Here is a 13387-nt window from a genome sequence, read left to right as displayed (position 1 = left end):
GATCTTCCTGCAGTCCGCCGCTGGTGGTCTCTCATCGGCATCCTCCCAAGGTACATCAGCCTGACGGCCTAGCCGTGTAACCAAATAAGGAAAGGGGAGGGTGCCTCGGACGTGGACCCTGGCCATATAATGCCGGATAAAATGAGGTAAGTACTGGTCCTTACCCTCCAGCACACACCAGAGGAGGGTGATCATGGTAACTGGGATCTCAGTCTCGTGAGTACTCGGCATCACAAAATTGCTCAAGATCTGATGCCAAAGCCGAGCCTCATCATTCAAGTACACTCTCTTGATCCCTCTAGGCATAGTGGTGTTCTGACCCATCTCCCAAGGAACAGCAGGGTCGAGAGCTATCCGTGCCTTCACAGCATCCCAATCAAACCGCATCTGGCCCATGTCCTCCTCAGCCTGTGCAAAATCATCTGGCTGATCGGACTTGGCTGGGAGCTGGAGAATGGTCTCTATGGCCTCCTTAGTGACCAGAATTTGCTTTCCCCTCAGGTTCACTGCATCTAGGGTAGTAAGGTAGTAGTTGCAATAGAATTCCCGTACCCAAGATGCATTGACCTCTGTCAGTGGTCTCTCTAGAAAGAACTAGCCCCGTTGCTTGATTTGCTCAGTAGTGTATTGTTGGAGGGCTTCTGGAATCTTCAAGGTACGTTCCAGGTATAGATTTCTGGAGTTTGCAAAAGTCGGGTACTTCAGCTCATAGTACCGGTTTGCAAATTTAATAGGATCAGTCGAAGGGAGCAGCTGGTCAGCTTTTTCCTGCTGTGTGAAGTTCTTCTCCCGCCATGAGGAATCGTGCATTAGAGCAATGATGGACTGGGAGGAATCTCCTCTCTTGCGCTTGCCAGTAGCCTTGCCTTTGCCTTTCCTCTGTGAGGTAGACATCCTGAAAAACAGAAAACCAGGAATGGATAAAAAAAAATAGGAAGGCAAATAGGCAATTTAAACAAAGGAAACTCAAAGCGGTAAGGGAGATATAGAATAAGGAAAATGAGTAATTGAAATGTTATTGAATTAATGTTAAATGGAAAAAAAATCAATATGCCATAGGGAGAAAGTTAGAGGAAGTAAAAGTAATCAGAAAAGAGATCAAAAAGGTTAGTATGGTTAGGATTTGAAAAAGAAATTAGTAAATTAAAATCAGTGAGTTAGTAAAGTGCGGGTTAAAGTAAGTGGCATAGAGAAAAAACCATATAACAAGGATTCACAGGTAAGAATAGAAGTACTCATAATTGAACAAGCAATTTATGAACCAGGAAATCAAAAAGGATAAGAAAGTCTGCCATAGCATTCATGTAATGGTTTGGGTAAAGCAGAGTAAAACAGATTTCAGAAATGCCAAACCAAAACATGAATGAAAACAAAATTAAAAAAAATTTGGGCAGCATTCCAGCTAAAATTAGATTGTCCCAGAAAATAAACAGCAATCATATCAGTTCATATGAATTAAAAAATCAAGCTGCATGTACATAGATATAAAATAAACATAAAAACTCAATGTAAACAGCAGCAACATACAAGAAAGCAGCATATGAATCATGATTATAGCAGCAACAGATTTGCACATAGGATAAAACAGAAGTAAGAACAGTGCAAGTAAACAGACCTAGATCCACTAACCACAGCCTAAGCTACCTAACAACCTAAAAATCCACTACAACATGCAAGTCTAGCTATCCTAATCATGAACATAACCGGAATAAAAAATACAGAAAAGTGACGAACGGATAAAAAGGGTTGCGGGTTGCAGAACCTGGTAAGCGGAAGGGGTGGAACAGGGAAGAAGGTGGCTGCGGCGGCGTCCGGCGTGGTGGTGGGGCACGGTGTCGCAGTGGCTGCTGATGGGGGCAGTGGCGGCGAGGGTTTTTGGTTGGTGATAGAAGAAGGGGGTGCGGTTGGGTGGTGGAGAGAGAGGGGGGCGCGGCTGGGTGGCCGGCGGTGGGGGGCGGTGGTTGCGGAGGCAGTGGTGGAGAGGGGAGGAGAGAGGAGGAAGGGAGAAGAAGGGAGGGGAGGGGGTTCGGGCGGCGGCGTACGAGGTGGCGGCGGCGTCTGGGTGGTCGGCGGTGGCGGCTGGGTGGTGCGGGGTAGTGGTTGGAGGGAGAGGGAGCAGAGAGGGAGAAGAGGGTTGGGGGTGGAGGAGGGCTCGCGACTGATAGGGTTCGCGAGCTGGGGGGTTATATTTTCGAATCCATGCGGCCGCGTGGGGCACGCGGTCGCGTGGTTGGGGCGAAAATGGGAGTGACGCGATCGCGTGGGGTGCGCGATCGCATGAGGGGGAAAGGAAGGGTGACGCGATCGCGTGGGTCGCGCGATCGCGTCGCTGGAATTTGTGCTAAACGCACGACTCCAGCGCCGTTTTAGCGCAACTCTCTATCTCCTTTTGGGGTGATGTGCAATCCATGCCACGCGATCGCGTCGCTCACGCAGTCGCGTGGGATTGATATTGTGCAAGTGACGCGATCGCATGGGGCATACGATCGCGTGGGCCAATTTGTGTAAAACGCACAAGGGCCGCACGATTCCAGCCTAACTTTCTGTTTGTTGGATCCTTATGCCGATATATATATCACGCGGCCGCGTGGGTCACGCGGTCGCATGGGTGGTGTTTTTCGCGATATGACGCGATCGCATGGGGCATGCGGTCGCGTCGTGCAACCCCTTTTTTTTTATATGCATGATTCCAGGTTTAATAAATTAAAATGAAAAAGGAAAAATGAAAGCAATTAACAAGAAATAAATTGAAAAAGAAGCGACCATACCATGGTGGGTTGTCTCCCACCTAGCACTTTTAGTTAAAGTCCTTAAGTTGGACATTGGAGGAGTATCCTGTTATGGTAGTTTATGTTTAAATAAGTCCAAAAATCTCCACCAGTGCTTGGAATGCCAATAGCCTCCGGGGTCCCAAACTAAGCATGTGAAGCTTCTGAGCAGCTTCAAACAAATTGTTAGGCTCCTGGGGTAACAAATGTCAGAATAAACCTCAGGATTCTAAGCCTTGCGTTTAAATCCGCCTCCGTCTTGGTCTACATGTCTCCATCCGGGCAGTTTAAAAAGTAGTATCTCACCGTGGTGACCAAACGTTCTCCATGATCCATGCAATTGAGCATGATACCAATCCGTGTACTTCGAGGTGAAGCGCGGAACCTTATTGAACCTGGTGCACCAGTTCTGAGTACGAGCCAATTCCCTCTTACTCTTAAAGCCGCAGAGAGCTCTAAGTTGGCCATCTGTTTCAAGAAAACCATATTCAAGTGAATAAGTAAAGCTATAAGTTAAGGATTGTACCCACTTGAAGCTTGTATTAGGTGGTAATGGCCTTGGAATTGGTGTTTTTGGTGGTTCTGCAAGTTCCGTTTCCTTGTGCTCTTCTGTGAATTCTTCCACTTCCTCGCAAAGATCTTCAATTGTATCTGTATCCTGGTCAAAGTCTTCTATGTCTTTCTCATCACTTGAGTCATAGATTGGAGGTTGAGAGAAATCTACCTCCGCATCATCTTCATATTCACTTGGGAAAAATTCTTCGATCTCAGAGAATTCACTTGCGGACGCAAGTTCATCACTAGGGGAACTAGACTTGTGACTATCATCATCAAGGAAGTTTGCTTCTTGGATTATTCCGTCTGATTCTTCGTAAACGACGTGCCTTGGAGATTGTACGGTATCCTCCTTAGCATCAACTTTAGCATCTCGGACGGAGTTTTCCTCAATTCTGGATTCCCAAGGAAGTTCAGCATCTCCTAGATCTTCAACTAACTCTTCTTCTTGAACAATGACAGCTTCTTCCACTTGTTCTAGTATGAATTCATTCTCTGTCTTGTCCACTGGAGTCTCTAGTATTTCTTTCATGCTACGCTCTTCATCGGGCTGTCCACATGGAGCTGTGGTTGATCCTTGTATATTTGAGCGTCTAGTGGCCCATTGAATTAGTGCTTGCTCCAGTTGTTGAATGGTTGTTTGAAATTTACTCACTGTTTCTTTTAGGCGATCCTTTACTTCGCGGTTTGCAAGACTTGGACATGATACAGAGGAAAGTGGTGATGATTGGGAACGATTGGATTGGTATTGGGGTAAGGAAGGATCATATGATGGTGAATGGTGAAGAGAAGCTTGTGAGTGTGGTGGTTCGAGGTTATGTTGAAAGGATGGTTCATATGCACGGGGTGGGGCTTGTTGGTAGTCACAAGGTTGTCCACCATGTCTTTTAGCTGGGTATGCACGGTAGAATGGTCTTTGTCCAGGATATCTCGGAGGGTGTTGCTGCCAAAAGGGTTGATTAGATCCTCTTGGTTCCATCCATCCTTGATTGGTCTGACCTTGATGCACATTCCTGCTGTAACTTCTATTTCCTTTAACAATATTAGAACCAAACTCAAAGCGAGAGGGGTGAGAGTTCATAGTAGCAAATAAAGATAAAAAGGAAAAACAAAAATAAATAAACAAGCAAAAGAAAAATATTTACAATAACCAATAATAAGGCACACGTTAGCAGTTCCCCGGCAACGGCGCCATTTTGACGTTAGGATTTTATGTCGGTAAAGAATTTCATAAAAACAGTTGCGTTGTAGATATAGTCTCTAAACCGACAAAAATCTCTTCGTACAAACGTTTTGGTTGTCACAAGTAACAAACCCCTTTAAAAATTGTTAACCGAGTATTCAAACCTCGGGTCGTCTTCTCAAGGAACTGCGAGGAAGTATGTTCTTATTATTGGTTATAAAGGTTGTAATCGGGGTTTAGAAGGTGAGAAGCAAGTAATTTAAATGACGAGTGAATTAAATGGCAATTAAAAATAAATAATAACTGTAAAACAACTTTTGGCAAGATAGGGGAAATTAGAAGTCCAACTTAGTTATCCCTCTCAACAATAATGAAAGTTGTATTTTAATTCCACTTGATCAACCCTTGCCAGGGCAAAGGAAAGTTAAGGGACTAATTAAATTGACCTTTGAATCCTAATTATTTCCTAAGAAAAGGTTGGGATTATTTAGGTTCAGCTCAATTAGCAAAATAACGATTATCAATTATGTTGAGTTTAATAACTGTTGAGTTACTAAATTCTTAACCAAGACCAAAAGGGGGAAAAGTAAATTGCTGGAATAATGAAAGTATCCTTAGATGGGAAGCAATGGCAACTTAAATCAAAGAGAACAATTATAAACTGAAAATACCTCAAATATCATTAATTCAAATAGAGATCTGTAACATGGAATAATTCATAAATCAAATTATAATAATCAATTCAAATGTTGGGATAAAAGTAAAACTAAAATAAAAGAACATTAAAACCTGGATCCAGAGTTACTCCCAAAACAAGAAGAAGTCCTAAATCCTAAGAGAGAGAGAGAATCTCTCTCTAAACTAAATCTAAATCATGAAAACTAGAAATTGGCGAGCTCTCTCTGAATGGATGCATTCCTCCACTTTATAACCTTTGGTCTATGCTGTCTGTACTTGGTTCTGGGCCAAAAAGGGCTTCAGAATTCGCTGGGGGCGTATTCTGTAATTTTTGGTGCGTGGCCTCTGTCACGCATCCGCGTGGGTCACGCGGTCGCGTCATTCGGAGCTTTTTCTTGCCACGCGGTCGCGTCAGTCACGCGGCCGCGTCGCTGCTGATTCATGCTTGGCACGCGATCGCGTCATCCATGCGATCGCGTGGGTACCAGTTTCCTTAAAGCTCCGTTTTGCTTTCTCCTTCTATTTTAGTATGTTTCCTTTTTCACCCTTTAAGTCATTCTGCCTTTAGAAAATCTGAAACTACTCAACACACTAATCACGGCATCGAATGGAAATAAAGTTAATTAAAATAATTAATTTTAAAGCTTAGAAAACATGTTTTTCATTTACATCACATAATAAGGAAGGGAAAGTAAAACCATGCAATTAATGTGAATAAGTAGGTGAAGGATTGTATAAATCACTCTAATTGAGCACAAAAGAACTCATGAAATATGGGTTTCTCAATCATCACTAGTAGGGATGGTAGCTAGAGGCTCTGTGGTGGTGGTGGGCTGAGCGTCTGGCTGCTGTAGAGGCGGTGATGACTGGATCGGGATCTCCGGATCTGCAACCTCGATCTGATGCGTAACCTCCTGATGTGGTGCAGCCTGCTCTGTGCCTGCCTGCGGATGGGTCTCCTCCTGGGGCTCATCCTCCTCCTCTTCTGATGGCTCTGATGGTGTGTCGGGCTCGGAGGGGATGTCACCACCTTGTCGGATCATCAGCTTCAGATGCGAATAGCGTCGCTGGCTGCGACGCTCCAATCTCTCATACCGGCGCCGGTTACGGCGCTCCATCTGATCAAGCTGTCGGAATAGGCGGTGCACGAGGCGGTATACGGGCTCAGAGGCAGGTGGAGGTGCAGTGGTGGCAGCAGGAGCAGCAGTGGATGAAGAGGGTCCAGCAGACGGTGGGGATGTCTCATCAGTAGCAGTGAAGGGTGGTGGTCTGTAGCCCAAAGCTAGGAAGTTCCTACTGTGAGGAATGATCTTCCTGCAGTCTGCCGCTGGTGGTCTCTCATCGGCATCCTCCCATGGCACGTCAGCTCGACGGCCTAGCTGTGTAACCAGATACGGAAAAGGGAGGGTGCCTCGGACGTGGACCCTAGCCATATAATGCCGGATAACGCGTGGTAGATAAAGGTCCTTACCCTCCATCACACACCATAGGAGGGTGATCATAGCAGCTGGGATCTCCGTCTCATGAGTACTCGGCATCACATAGTTGCTCAAGATCTGGTGCCATAACCGAGCCTCATCATTTAAGTACGCCTTCTTGATCCCTCTAGGCATGGTGGTGTCCTGACCCATCTCCGAAGGAACATTTGGGTCGAGAGCTATCCGTGCCTTCACAGCATCCCAATCAAACCTCATCAGGCGCATGTCCTCCTCAGCCTTTTTATAACTATCAAGCTGATCGGACTTGGCTGGGAGCCGGAGAATGTCCTCTATGGCCTCCTCAGTGACCAGAATCTGCTTTCTTCTCAGGTTCACTGCATCGAGGGTGGTGATGTAGTAGTTGCAGTAGAATTCCCTGACCCAAGATGCATTGACCTCTGTCAGTGCTCGCTCCAGAAAGAACCAGCCTCTTTGCTTGATTTGCTCAGTGGTGTACTGCTGGAGTGCTTCTGGAATCTTCAGAGTTCTCTCCAGGTATAGATTCCTGGAGTTTGCAAATGCCGGATACTTCAGCTCGCAGTATCGGTTTGCAAATTTTATTGAATCATTTGCAGGGAGCAGCTGGTCAGCTTTTTCCTGCTGTTTAAAGTTCTTATCCCGCCATGAGAAATCATGCATTAGGTCAATGATGGACTGGGATGAATCTCCTCTTTTGCGCTTGCCAGTAGCTTTGCCCTTTCCTTTCCTCTGTGAGGCAGACATCCTGAAAAATGGAAAACCAGGATATATAAAAATAGGAAAGCAAGTAGGCATATAGGCAAAGAAAACACAAAGTGGCATGGGAGAATTTGAATGAGGTAAATGAGTTAAGTAAATGTGCATTAAGGATTGTATAGTAGTTTAAAAGTTTGAAAGGAAGAAGTTACAATCCAAAATGTATCAAAATTCAAGTTAAATAGACAAATTGTCGTTATGCCATGGTTAGAAAGTTAGAGGAAAGTGAAAAATCAGGAAAGATATTTTAAAAGGTTAGTATGGTGAGAATTTGAAAAAGAAGTCAGTAAATTAAAATTAGTGAGTCAGTAAAAAGTGGGTTAAGGTAAGTGGCATAAAGAAAATATTCCATGTAACAAGGATTCATAGGTAGGAACTATAGTGACTCATAACCAAACAAGAAAAACAAGTAGATGCTGATTCAAATAGATATAAAGAAAGCAAAAGTTGGAATCAAAACATCACAAATGCAGTTTATAAACTAGGAAATCAAAAAGGATAAGAAAGCATGCCCAGGCAATTATGAAATGGTTTGGTTAAAGCAGTGGAAAACAGAGTTCAAATTGCCAAACCGAAATATGAATGAAAACATTTTTATAGAAATTTGGGCAGCATTCCGGCTAAAATTGGATTATCCCGGAAAATAAACAGCAATCAAAGCAGTTCATATGAATTAAAAAGTCAAGCTGCAGGTACATATATATAATATAAACATGAAAATTCAATGTAAAGAGCAGCAATATACAAGAAATACAGCATATGAACAAGATTACAGCAACAGCAGATTTGCAAATATGATAAAATAGAAGCAAGAACAGTGCAAATAAACAGACCTAGAGCCACTAACCACAGCCTAATCTACCTAACAACCTAAAATCCACTACAACATGCAAGACTATCTATCCTAATTATGAACAGAAACGGAAAAAAATAAGAAGAACTACGAACGGATAAAAGGGATTGCGTGTTGCGGAACCTGAAAAGCGGAGGAAGTAGAACGGGGCAGAAAAGCGGCTGGGTAGTGACAACGGCGTGTCCAGCGCGGTGGCGGGCACGGCGGCGCGGTTGTGTTTGCGTGGCAGTTCGGTCAGGGTAAAAGGGAAGGGGTGATGGGGTTAGGGGTTACAATGTGGGTGCGTGTGGGTGGTCGGATGGGGGGCGGATGGCGGCGGTGGGTGGTGGTGCGGAGGGGGGCAGTAACGGAGATGGGGGGAAGAGAAGAAAAAGGAAGGAAGAAGGGAAAAAGGAGGGAGGGGGTAGTTGGCGGTGGCGTCTGGGTGGCCGACGGCGGTTGGGTGGTGGCGCGGAAGTGGCTTGGTGGTGGTTGTGGCTTGGAGGAGGAGAGGGGGGAAGGAAGGGGGTTCAGGGGGGCGGCGCGATAATAGGGTTCGCGTGATCTGAGGGGTTTTAAATTGGAATCCACGCGGCCGCGTGGTGCACGCGGTCGCGTGGTGGGGCTGAAAACGGAGGTGACGCGATCGCGTGGGTCGCGCGATCGCATGGAAGGGGTAGAAGAGGGGGTGACGCGATCGCGTGGGTCGCGTGATCGCGTCGCTGAAATTTGTGCTAGACGCACGACTCCAGCGTCATTTCGACGCAACTCTCTGTCTCCTGATAGTGTGTTGTGCAATCCATGCGACGCGATCGCGTCGCTCACGCGGTCGCGTGGGATTGTTTTTGTGCAAGTGACGCGATCGCATGGGGCAAGCGATCGCGTGGGCCAATTTGTGCAAAACGCACAAGGGCCGCACGATTCCAGCCTAACTTTCTGGACGTTGGATCTTAATGCCGATCTCCAATGCACGCGGCCGCGTGGGTGACGCGGTTGCGTGGATAGTGTTTTCGCAATATGATGCGATCGCATGGGCATGCGATCGCGTCGTGTATCCCCTTTTTTTTATATGTAAGATAAATGCAGAATACAATGATTAATATGAATGCTATGCATGATTCCAGGTTCAATAAAGTAAAATGAAAAGAAAATAAAAATGAAAGCAATTAACAAGAATTAAATTGAAAAAGAAGCAACCATACCATGGTGGGTTGTCTCCCACCTAGCACTTTTAGTTAAAGTCCTTAAGTTGGACATTGGAGGAGCTTCCTGCTATGGCGGCTTATGTTTAAATTCATCCAAAAATCTCCACCAGTGCTTGGAATGCCAATAGCCTCCGGGATCCCAAACTAGGCATGCAAAGCTTCTGAACAGCTTCAAACAGATTGTTAGGCTCCCGGGGTGACAAACGTCAGAATAAACTCCAAGATCCCAAGCCTTGCTTTTAAATCCGCCTCCTTCTTGATCTACATGTCTCCATCCGGGCGGTTTAAAGAGTAGAATCTCACCATGGTGACCAAACGTTCTCTGTGATCCATGCAATTGAGCATGATACCAATCCGTGTACTTCGAGGTGAAGCGTGGAACCTTATTGAACCTTGTGCACCAACTCTGAGTACGAGCCATTTCCCTCTTACTCTTAAAGCCGCAAAGAGCTCTAAGCTAGCCATCTGTTTCAAGCAAACCATATTCAAGTGAATAAGTAAAGTTATAAGTTAAGGATTGTACCCACTTGAAGCTTGTATTAGGTGGTAATGGCCTTGGGATAGGTATTTCTGGTGGTTCTATAAGTTCTACTCCCTTCTGCTCTTCTGTGAATTCCTCCACTTCCTTGCAAGGCTCTACAATTGTATCTGTGTCCTGGTTAAAGTCTTCTATGTCTTCATATTCACTTGGGGAAGATTCTTCGACCTCAGAGAATTCACTTGCGGATGCCAGTTCATTACTAAGAGAATTTGACTTGTGACTATCATCATCAAGGGAATTTGTGTCCTGGGTTATTCAGTCTGATTCTTCATAAACAACTTGCCTTGGAGATTGTACAATATCCTCCTTAGCATCAACTGTAGCGTCCTTGATGGAGTTCTCCTCAGTTCTGGATTCCCATGGAGGTTCAGCGTCTCCTAGATCTTCAACCAACTCTTCTTCTTGAACAATGACAGCTTCTTCTACTTGTTCTAGTACGAATTCATTCTCTATCTTGTCCACTGGAGTTTCTGGTATCTCCTTCATGCTACGCTCTTTGTTAGACTGTTCACATGGGGCTGTGGCTGATCCTTGTGTATTTGAGAGCATAGAAACCCATTGAATTACTGCTTGCTCCAGTTGTCGAATGGTTGTTTGAAGTTTATTTACTGTTTCCTTTAGGCGAACCTCTGCTTCTCGGGTTACCGGATTTGGACATGATACATAGGAAAGTGGCGGTGATTGGGAGTGATTAGATTGGTACTGGGGTAAGGAAGGATCATATGGTGGCGAATGGTGAAGAGAATCTTGTGAGTGTGGTGGTTCGAGGTTATGTTGAAAGGATGGTTTATATGCACGGGGTGGGGCTTGTTGGTAGTTACAAGGTTGTCCACTATATCTTTCAGCTGGGTATGCACGGTAGAATGGTCTTTGTCCAGGATATCTCGGAGGGTGTTGCTGCCTAAAGGGTTGATTAGATCCTCTTGGCTCCATCCATCCTTGATTGGTCTGACCTTGATGCATATTCCTGCTGTAACTTCTATTTCCTTCAACAAAGTTAGAACCAAACTCAAAGCGAGAGGGGTGAGAGTTCATGGTAGCAAATAAAGATAAAAAGGAAAAACAAAAATAAATAAACAAGCAAAAGAAAAAAATTTACAATAACCAATAATAAGGCACACGTTAGCAGGTCCCCGGCAATTGCGCCATTTTGACGTTAGGGATTTTTGCCAGTAAAGAAGTTCATAAAAATAGTCGCGTTGTAGATATAGTCTCTAAACCAACAAAAATCCCTTCGTGCAAACGTTTTGGTTCTCACAAGTAACAAACCCCTTTAAAATTGATAACCGAGTATTTAAACCTCGGGTCGTCTTCTCAAGGAACTGCAGGGTAGTATGTTCTTATTATTGGTTATGGAGGTAATAAAAATCGGGGTTGAGAGTGAAGAGTAGATATGACAAATAATTTAAATAGCAATTAAAATAAATAAATACTGTAAAGCAAACTTTTGGCAAGGTAAGAGAAATTGGAAGTCCAACTTAGTTATTCCTCTCAATAATAGTGAAAGTTGAATCTTAATTCCACTTAGTTAACCTTTACTAAAGTAAAGGAAAGTCAAGGGACTAATTAGTTTGACCTTCGAATCCTATTTATTTCCTAAGAAAAAGTTGGGATTATTGAAGTTCAGTTCAATTAGCAAGATAACGATTATCAATTATGCTGAGTTTAATAATGTTGAGTTACTGATTTCTTAACCAAGACCAAAAAGGGAAAAAGTAAAATTGTTGGAATAAAAATGTCCTTAGATGGGAAACAACAATAACTTAAATTAAAGAGAACAATAATAAACTGAAATACCTCAAATAATCATTAATTCAAATAATAATTTGTAACATGGAATAATTCATAAGCCAATTGGGCAACATCTGTAGATACGAATAAAAGTATCAAAGTAAAAGTAGCATAGAAACATGAATTAAAGTAAATATTAAACCTGGATCGAGAGTCACTCTTAAAAACTAAGAGAAGTCCTAAATCCTAATCCTAACAGAGAGGGGAGAGAATCTCCCTCTCAAAACTAAATCTAAATCATGGAAAGTAATAAAAATGCGAGCTCTCTTTGAATGGATGCATTCCCCCACTTTATAGCCTCTAGTCTGTGTGTTCTGTACCTGGATCTGGGCCAAAAGGGCTTCAGAAATCGCTGGGGGCGTATTCTGTAAATTCTGATACGTGGCCTCTGTCACACGTCCGCGTGGGTCACGCGGTCGCGTCGGTCACGCGTCCGCATCGAATGCGCTATGCTCAAGTCGCGCGGCCGCGTCAGTCATGCGGCCGCGTCGCTGCTTCTTCGCTCCTGGCACGCGATCGCGTCGTCCATGCGATTGCGTGGATGCCAGTTTCTTCAAAACTCCGTTTCGCACTTTTCTTCCATTTTTGTACGTTTCCTTTTTCATCCTTTAAGTCATTCTGTCTTAGAAAATCTGAAACTACTCAACACACTAATCACGGCATCGAATGGAAATAAAGGTAATTAAAATAATTAATTTTAAAGCTTAGGAAACATATTTTTCACGTACATCACATAATAAGGAATGGAAAGTAAAACCATGCAATTAATATGAATAAGTGGGTGAAGGATTGAATAAATCATTTAAACTAAGCACAAAATAACTCATGAAATATGGGTTTATCACCAGCACTTCACCCTCTTCCTGGCGTTGGACACCCAAAAGGGAGCAGTTGGCATCCAATGCCCAAAAAGGAGTCCAAAGCTGGCGTTCAACCCCCAAGAAGGATACTAGCTTGTGGAGTCACCCTTAACTCAGCCCAAATACTCACCAAGTGGGCCTAGGAAGTAGATTTTTGCACTACAAGACTAGTCTATCTTATTTCTGTAATCCTTAGTTATTAGATTAGTATATATAGGAGAAGATCACCCATGTTTAGGATCTTCTACCTCATCTTCTTTCCCCACATTACTTTCGAACATTACTTTTCTGTACAGTATGAGTCACTGACCTCCTATGTTAAGGTTAGGAGCTCTACTAATTCTTATGGATTATAATATCACTATTTTATTTCAATCTATGCTTGATTCCATTCTAAGATGTATCTTCATTCTTCATCATAATGAATTGGGAGTGTAACTTGACCGTCATCCCTATTTCACATGGGTTCTTGCAAGTCCTTGACAGGATAGTACTGAACCACATGCTTGATTATACATATCTTAGACGACTAATCCATGACTTCGTTGGGTACTTAGAGACATCAGTGTAGCCGAGGTACGAGGTGATTAGGGCCTTTGTGGTATAGGCTAGAACCAAGACACAACATTCTCTGATCCGGAAGATCTGACCTTGTCTGTGGCGCTTTGAGTAGGATTACCAAGGGAATGGACTGCTAGAGCTTCATCCCGTTTAAATTGGATGACCGCTGACCCGGCGTTTGATCTGAAGCAGAGGAGATT

This window comes from Arachis hypogaea, chromosome 11, assembly GCF_003086295.3.
Source record: "Arachis hypogaea cultivar Tifrunner chromosome 11, arahy.Tifrunner.gnm2.J5K5, whole genome shotgun sequence".
Taxonomy (NCBI): Eukaryota; Viridiplantae; Streptophyta; class Magnoliopsida; order Fabales; family Fabaceae; genus Arachis; species Arachis hypogaea.
Note: the sequence above shows the minus strand (reverse complement) of the source record.